General features: G+C 30.8%; 2 long non-coding RNA genes across 2 annotated transcripts; one reads left to right on the top strand and one right to left on the bottom strand.

Moving 5' to 3' along the window:
• Window positions 1-2,334: 2,334 nt before the first annotated feature.
• Window positions 2,335-2,841, top strand: LOC126882121 (uncharacterized). Its single transcript, XR_007697152.1, has 2 exons — window positions 2,335-2,483; window positions 2,571-2,841. It is a non-coding gene; the product is annotated as an uncharacterized LOC126882121 (long non-coding RNA).
• A 2,607-nt stretch (window positions 2,842-5,448) lies between these two features.
• Window positions 5,449-7,269, bottom strand: LOC126882122 (uncharacterized). Its single transcript, XR_007697153.1, has 2 exons — window positions 5,858-7,269; window positions 5,449-5,773 (listed from the first exon to the last, which is right to left on the bottom strand). It is a non-coding gene; the product is annotated as an uncharacterized LOC126882122 (long non-coding RNA).
• Window positions 7,270-7,648: the final 379 nt, after the last annotated feature.

The following is a 7,648-nucleotide window of genomic DNA, read 5'->3' as shown; positions in this document are numbered from 1 at the left end:
GTTCCAATATTGCGGCTCTAATTTTGAATATTTTGTCGAGATATTTGGCACACATATTCGTAATATAATAAAGAATGGCGGTACAGAGCCCAATTTTAGAAATATGCTAGTACGTGGAAATTACTCTAAAGCTAAATAAAATATTGAAAAAAGGAGCCTGTACCGCCATTAAGACGAAAAAAATAATAAACTTTCTTCAAATAAACTTTTTTATCGCATGCCTAGATTTTGTGTAATCTTGGAACTACTAAAATTTTTTATTTCTAACAAGAAATCGAACATATTATAACTAAATAACTAATTAGGCAACATAGAGAAATTATCAGTGTCATTTTGACAAACCTGCGTCAGATTTTCTCTAATTTATTCCGTCATCTTTATTGATATCAGTCCAGTGCAGTAGTGTGTTAATTTAAGAATTCGTTATAGTGGTTTCATAGGAAAATAGTGTTTATTGATAGTTATTTATTATATTTTTGTTGTTGTTGTATAAGTTGTTGGCCTGTTTGAAATAATAGATTGTTGTTAATTGTGTTTTAGTTCAGTTCTATGTAGGTAGGTAAGTATATTTTACGTAAAAACATTTCGAATTCTAATGCGAGTATAAAGATTTAGGAGGATATTTTATTTTTAACATATTATCAATAGTTTAACGAAATGGGAAAAGTTAATCAAACGACAAATAAAGCGAATAATTCCAAGAAAAAGTCCATTAAAAGCCGTGCCAAAATTATGAGAACATCGAAATTGGAGCCACCACAAATTTTAACAATGTAAGTACCTATGAAAAGTAATCTACTGTTGTCATACATAAAAAAAGTGTGAAAAGTTGTTTCCCATGAAAATGAAATTCGTAATAAATCTATGTTTAGGTACAGAAATCCTGACTACAGTACAAATGCCAATTTTTTTTAGGTAGATATTCATAGTCCTGTCGCCAAGGGGGTACAACGGCCTCCTTTATTCAGATGGTCTTACCCAAGATTTTTTTATGTATCTTGACCCGTAGAACACGAATTTGTTGGGTAACAGTTGATCCGGATGTCGATAAGATTGTTATAAACAAAGAACTTGAGGAATTACATAACAGCGATTTCTCGCAAAACAAAACATTTTTTTTTGTATTTTTTGGGTCATTCTAAGCAAAAACTGTTCTGACAAGTTTTTTCGTAGGATGCATAGTTTTCGAGATAAACGCGGTTGAACTTAAAATCGAAAAATTGCAATTTTTGAACCCGAAAAAATTTATTTTTGCTAAAGGTGATACAGTAGCGATTAACAGGTAGCAAAAACGCGTTCCAAGATTGCGGCTGTAATTTTGAATATTTTTTCGAGATATTTGGCACACGTATACACGTATTCGTAATAAAATAAAGAATGGCGGTACAGGGCCCAATTTGAAAAATATATTAATATGTGGAAATTACTCTGTAATTAAATACAATATTAAAAAAACGAGCCTGTACCGCCATTAAGAAGAACAAAAAAGTACAATTTCTTCAAATAAACTTTTTTATCCGATGCCTAGATTTTGTGTAATTTTGGAACTACTAAAATTTTTTATTTCATTAGTAGTTCCAAAATGACACAAAATCTAGGCATCGGATAAAAAAATTGAAGAAAGTGTATTTTTATAAAAAGTGCAGGAGCTAACAATGCCGAGGAAGAACTATCAGGCTGCATCTCACTTCCCGCCTGTCCAGCACGGTAAAATTCCAACAAAGCTTAGTTCCGAATACTCAGATTACGAGTAGAACTAATCAAAATAATAAATAATCATTCCATGAAGTACGACTTAACCTGGTAGATTTCCCTCGGCCATCTTAGCTCCGGCAATTCGTTGGCTTGCAAATTTTAGAAGCCACAAGCCACGATTGGTTTAACCAGAAGACTAGTTCTAAGTTTTATTTTATTTTTGATATTGTTAATATTAGAAGTAAAACTTTCGTTCATCTTTAGCAGATACCGCCACGGCATTCATGCCATCATTTCGTTGTGAACCGATAACGGTAGCCCAAATTTTAGTAGTTCAAAGAGAATGAAATATGCACCTCTGATGGGACCCTAAGAAGGGTTAAAGGGTGTTCTAGAGTGCCTTTGGCGCTCTATGAACTAAATAAAATAAGACTGCTCTCGTTTCGCTTCACAATGAAATTATTATTTTTTCGTACAAATACCTATGTTAACATAAAATTTTCACCCATTTGGGTTTATTTTTATAAATATTTATTTACTAATAACAAAATTGTTTTCGGTTACTTCCATTTAGCGCGCCTATGAGTTAAATTGTCAATAATATTAATCTTACATAATGTCAAAGATTACGAATGTTGCCAAAGTTTATGATACTATCTCCCGAAGTTATATTTTATTGCTACCTGTTGATCGCTACTGTTTACTCTTAAGGTTTATAGTTTCCATAAAAATACTGTGAGATAATTTATACAAGAGCTGGTTCCTGGTTTCCATTATGTAATTCTTCAGTAAGTATAAGTAACCTTCCTTTCATGGAAATACATGCTATGATACTTTTTTGCTTGATATTTATATCTAATAAGAATTTTTTTTAGGTAGGTATGATGAGCCTAATATCACAGATCAAGTTTTAATAACTTATATTATGAGTTGTTTTTATTTATTGTATGGTTTTGGTGGTATACCTATACAAAACATAACTACTGAAAGATTTATAAAACCCATGAAGTACTGGCAGATAATGTAGTTGTTGATATTGATAGCGAATGTGTTAACACAGAAGATATTCCATTTATGAGTACTAATCTATGAACATGCTATAAAAAACTATAAAATTTAACATTTATAATAAATATTTAAACCTTTGTTTTATTGTGTTTAATTTATATTCTTAATATACACTTTATGTTGAACATGTCTTTAATTGAATATTCTAATTTTCAATCAGAAATATATCCTTATAACAAATTCTAAACTGATCCACAATGTCTGAAATGTGGTTCGTTTATGAAAATTTATTGTTTTCACTGTATTCGTTCACTCAACCATTCTCTCCAATTCTTTCTCTTTTGCCAGTCCCTTACTGCAGATTTATTCTTTCCATTGCTTGGTCCACTTTATCTCTTCTGAAAGATCTTCGAGTCTGCCTCTCTTCCTTCTTCCTATCAGGCTCCACTCTTTTATCCAATGTTTTTTGCCTGATCTCCTGACCTGTCCGTAACAGATTAATATCTTCTGTTCTATGTAATCTTATATTTGAGTTCATTCCCATTCTTTTCTTAATATGTATGTTATTTAGTCTATCTCTTCTTGTTACTCTGCAGCTTCTCCTTAGGAATTACATCTCAATTGCTCTTATTTTGTTTTTGGATTTCTTATTTATTATCCAATTTTTACATTTGTAAGTCATAATAGGTTCTTCTTGTCATGGTGTTATATATACTACATTCGCTCTCGCGAGATTTTTTTTGACACAGACGTTAGTAATTTCTTTTTTGAAAAATTCAGTTGTCAGAAGTGACTGGAAATTACTACAAAACCAACGCACCTGCTCATATCCAATATTATTAATAGTAAACAGACATAAAAATAACATAAACCTTACGCCAATCAATATTTATTTATTAAAACCATTATAATGTATTGATAGCAAATGAGAAAATTATTTATTGTACAAAATAAAAATATTTTGTAGAAATAAACTTCACAAAATTTTATGAGATTAGTAGACACTCCCACTATTTCTAATAATTCTTCTTTTTTTAATGAAAGATTAAGTTGATTTGAGTTGATTTTAGCAGTTAATAGTGTGACGTAGGAATTTTTGTGTTGTACGTTTCCTATTCCGAATGTCTCAAAAAAAATCTCGCGAGAGCGAATGTAGTATATTATGTTTCTTTTTTGTTTGTTCAGTTGTTCCTTTGTTTGATATAATGACACCTGAATACTTTTATATGTCTGTGACGTCGTGCTCAAGAGCACGTTCTGTTTTATAAACGAGTCTTCGGCTTTTCTCGGCCAAGATTGATTTTGACGAGAGCTTATTTTCCTGACTAGGCACCCCCCACCAACTAAGCTCTAAGAACAGTTTGACGTTCTATGAATTTGGACTTACCTAACTTTATTTGGTAAACGTAAACACTAGGCACTTATAACATAACATTTATTATACCTACTTTTGAAAAATATATGAAATACCTACTTACCAATAATTATTATATTGAAACTTTCTTTAAATTTTTTGAAGAACTGAAATAATAATGAAATAACTGTTCAAATTTAACAGGTGGCATTTTACTGCTTTATAAATAAATAATTATTAAAAAATTACGTTCTACCCGGAAAATTTTTTGAGTGTCTCTACCATTATTATTGTGAATTATTTTGATTCAGTTTTGATATTATTTGTTTTTATTCCAAAAAGATGAATTCTGAAAAGGAAATCTTTTTCCGATTTAGAAATAAACAACAAAATGGACATTACTTTTCAAGAATTCCAGATCATTAAAAATAAAAAAACTGATCACATGCTTTTACAAATAATATATACATATCTATATATGGACAGTCCATTTAAAACTACAAAAGAACTGCTATCATCTACCCTGCAGTAAAAAACCCTGAAACCATGGAAAAGAAAGTGCGAAGGAATGGGAATACCAGCAAGAAACAAATACCTTTATATATGCTAAGTTTTACTGCTGATCAAATAGTGATCGCACAGGATGAATATGACCTCGGCTTTTTGATGAAAAAACTGGAACAGCAATACACAAATAATGGAATGGAAATAGACCTAAAAAAAATTGAATACCTAACAAAAGAGAATACAGAAATAGAGCAGCTGCAAATAGACAAAGGTCAAAAAATCAAAGGAACAGACAAATAAAAGTATTCAGGTTTCATTATATCAAACAAAGGAACAAGTGAACAAACAAAAAAGAAACATATAACACCATGACAAGAAGTACCTATCCTGATTTACAGATGTGAAAATCGGATAATAAATAAGAAAACCAAAAACAAAATAAGAGCAATAGAGACGGAATTCCTAAGCAGAAGCTGTAGAGTAACAAGAAGAAATAGAATAAATCACACAGAGATTAAGAAAAGAATGGGAATGAACTCAAATATAAGATTGCATAGAACAGAAGAGATTAATCTGTTACGGACAGGTCAGGAGATCAGGCAAAAAACATTGGATAAAAGAGTGGAGCCTGATAGGAAGAAGGAAGAGAGGCAGACTCGAAGATCTTTCAGAAGAGATAAAGTGGACCAAGCAATGGAAAGAATAAATCTGCAGTAAGGGACTGGCAAAAGAGAAAGAATTGGAGAGAATGGTTGAGTGAACGAATACAGTGAAAACAATAAATTTTCATAAACGAACCATGTTTCAGACATTGTGGATCAGTTTAGAATTTGTTATGAGGATATATTTCTGATTGAAAATTAGAATATTCAATTAAAGACATGTTCAACATAAAGTGTATATTAAGAATATAAACTAAATACAATAAAACAAAGGTTTAAATATTTATTATAAATGTTAAATTTTATAGTATTTTATAACATGTTTATAGATTAGTACTCATAAATGGAATATCTTCTGTGTTAACATATTCTCTATCAATATCAACAACTATGTTATCTGCCAGTACTTCATGGGTTTTATAAATCTTTCAGTAGTTGTTTTGTATAGGTATACCACCAAAACCATACAATAAATAAAAACAACTCATAATATAAGTTTTTAATGTTATTAAAACTTGATCTGTGATATTAGGCTCATCATACCTACCTAAAAAAATTCCATTAGATATAAATATCAAGCAAAAAGTATCATAACATGTATTTTCATGAAAGGAAGGTTACCTATACTTACTAAAGAATTACATAATGGAAACCAGGGACCAGCTCTTGTATAAATTATCTCACAGTATTTTTATGGAAACTATAAACATTAATAAAAATTTGTTATCATCAAATTCTTTCATAACTTTTTTCGTTCTTGTATGGTACAGGTTCAAGCGTTATTTAAAAAATATATTATTCTTTCATCATCACTAAATTGTTCCTCAAATTCTAAGGATACATTTTACTAATATAAAACGTAAATTTGACAAAATTAAAATAGTTCACTTATACAAAAACAATAACAAAACACTTTTATAAATGTAAGTGTAAGGTTAGATTGCTCTAGCTGGTTGGTCATGGCCATTTTCAAACTTCCCGCCATTCGTTAAATACGTGCACATATAAACAGTAGTGGGGGGTGCAGAGTCGGGAAATTAAGCTCTCGTAACATCCGCGACCCGTTTTTTGTTTCGTTGCTGTCGACTGCACAAACCATACATACTCATAGACGTTTCACGTAAATTGTCAAGGTCAAGACAGCAAATTAGTTACCATTCCAATCCAGAGATGTCGCTGTCAGTCAATTCTCTTGTCATATTTAGCAACTGACAATTGACAATTAAATTAATTTGTTATTTACTTTTTATTTTACAGTTTGTGGCTTAATTATTTTATTATAGTGGTGTTACGTTTTTAATTAGATTTAATCACAATTTTAATCAATTGTATTAACCTCCTCTCCGTTTTTATGAGTAGAATTTTTAGTTTACATTGATCATCCCGTGTTGTGTTTCTCCACATTAAAAAAAACAATATAAGAGATCCTGAAACAGTTTATTCCAACAGACAAGTGTGTCATCAACATTTCAGGCCTATATATTTTTGGAACTTTGTAAAAGATTATAAGGTAATATTTATCTAAACAATCATCCTACAAGATTCTTTCAAAAATTTTCATTCAACTCAATATTACACATCAGTGCTTTCACGTGACACATGGCAGTAGTGTTTAGCATTTTGAAAACAAATTGGAATAGTTGAAGTTTTCAGTAACATATTGAAAAAAACATTGAATTGTCTTTCTGTTGTTTTAATTTCCTGCGAAATTTCATCAAAAATCCCGCAAAACCTATAATTTGAAATTCCCACGTAACTAAAATTTGTCAATTTAGTTCCCATTCCAATCAAGAGATGGCGTTAATTCGATCCAAAAGATTAACATGGTCGTGAAACGTCTATGAGTATGTATGGTTTGTGGTCGACTGACAGTGGTAGGTGATAGTTTGTGGGGAGAGATTAACCACAGTACATGACAGAATGTCATGTCCTTTACTGTGAGATTAACCAGCAAACGACGGCACTGTTGCCAGATTTACCTTTTTCCTTTTAGCGGGAATTTTAAAATTAGTCTAATGCCACTTTGGTTTTAAAAGAGAGTTCTGTTAAATTTATAACCTTACTTTTACAAGTAATTAGGATTATTTTATTTACTTGTAAACAGTGGTGTCATGGTGTGGGAACGCGTGGGAACGCCGTTCCCGCACTGGTTAAGAAAAGAAAAAAATAATAGAGAATTTGGGTTTTGTAAACAAAAATTAGCAGTGCGTTCCGGCGCTGCGTTCCCGCACTGCTAATTTTGCCATGACACCACTGCTTGTAAATATTGAAACAAGTATTGTACTGTGTCATAATTTAAAACTCATGTTGCAGTATTTTGAAAAAAAAAAATGAAGCTCAAAAGAAATATACTTATACAGTACAAATTATTTTTTAATGGGAATGGAAATTTAGGATTTCAAAGGTGAAAATGTGTTGGACA

Source organism: Diabrotica virgifera, chromosome 3 (genome assembly GCF_917563875.1).
Source record: "Diabrotica virgifera virgifera chromosome 3, PGI_DIABVI_V3a".
NCBI lineage: Eukaryota > Metazoa > Arthropoda > Insecta > Coleoptera > Chrysomelidae > Diabrotica > Diabrotica virgifera.
Note: the sequence above shows the minus strand (reverse complement) of the source record. Positions and strands in the feature narration are given on the sequence as shown.